Here is a 1,170-nt window from a genome sequence, read left to right as displayed (position 1 = left end):
CCTTCAAGAGTGGCATGGTGTTATTCTTTAATTTTCTGGTTTTGTCCCAGGCGTGAGTTATTCATCCCACATGCCCTTGATCGCTCTTTTCCTTCTGTCAGCAAAGAAGTTTTTCTTGCATTGTAATCATTCCTAAGCCAGGGCAGAGACTTAGCTCCTACAAGAATAGGCCTGGGAATGCTAAATTCCTTTTTGAGGCTAAAGTCCTTGATGAGGGGACAATGGCTGCTCTCAGAGTGAGGTCCTGGGTCCCTTGTGTATCAGCATTCTCTGGGGCATTTGTTAAAGAGAGAGCTGCCTAGATCCCATCCCAGGCCTACTCAGGCCTCAGGGCAGAATAGTCTCAGAATGGGCACTGGTGCCTCAGGTAACTGTGCTGTTCACTCAGGTTAGAAGCGCAGGTGTCATGGTCAAGAGCATAGGCTCGGGGGTCTTTCCCGTCACGGTCTAGTCCCAGCCCTGCCTCAGCCTGCTTGTGGCTCAGCTGTGTGATCTTAAGCCAGGGATTTCATTTCTCTAAGCCGCCACTTTCTCTTCTTGAAATTGAGAATCATAATCATAAAACACACCTAATTGGATTAGTGGGAGGAGTAGATGAAGGTATGCATATAATGTACTTGGCACAGAGTAGGGTGTACAGTCTCGATAAAGGTTAAAGAATGAAAATGGTCATGTCTTACACCCCATTTCATTCATAAATGGGCACAGGGGTTAATGGCAGCAGGCCTGGATAATCAGGGGCTAGAATCTAGGATTAAACACACCCAGAGGAGTGGGCTGGTGCTGAGGGGAGACGAGGAAGCCTAGGTGTATCAAACACATTACCCAGAGAGGAGGGTGGGTGACAGCCAGCAGGCCAGACAAACAGACTGCCTCGGGGCAGCTGGGAAGGGTAACAGGGGGTCCCAAGTGCATAGCAAAAAGGGGTGGAAATAAAATTTCCATGAAACATTCAGAGAATCTGATAGGAAACTTCACTCTGCCAACTCTGGGTAACAATCATGATTCTTGCCACTATAAACCAGTCTAAGCAAAAAAAAAAGATATTTGGTTTATTTAACTAAAAAGGCCAGGGGTAGCTGAATCCAGTTTAAACAGTATCATCAGAAATCAATCTCTAGTTCTCAGCTCTCCTTCCTTCTGTCTTAGCTTTGCCCTCAATCAGGCTTG

The sequence above is a fragment of the Hipposideros armiger genome, unplaced genomic scaffold (assembly GCF_001890085.2).
Source record: "Hipposideros armiger isolate ML-2016 unplaced genomic scaffold, ASM189008v1 scaffold_590, whole genome shotgun sequence".
NCBI classification, from domain to species: Eukaryota; Metazoa; Chordata; class Mammalia; order Chiroptera; family Hipposideridae; genus Hipposideros; species Hipposideros armiger.
The sequence above is the reverse complement of the archived record's forward strand: the minus strand, read 5'-3'. Positions refer to the sequence as shown.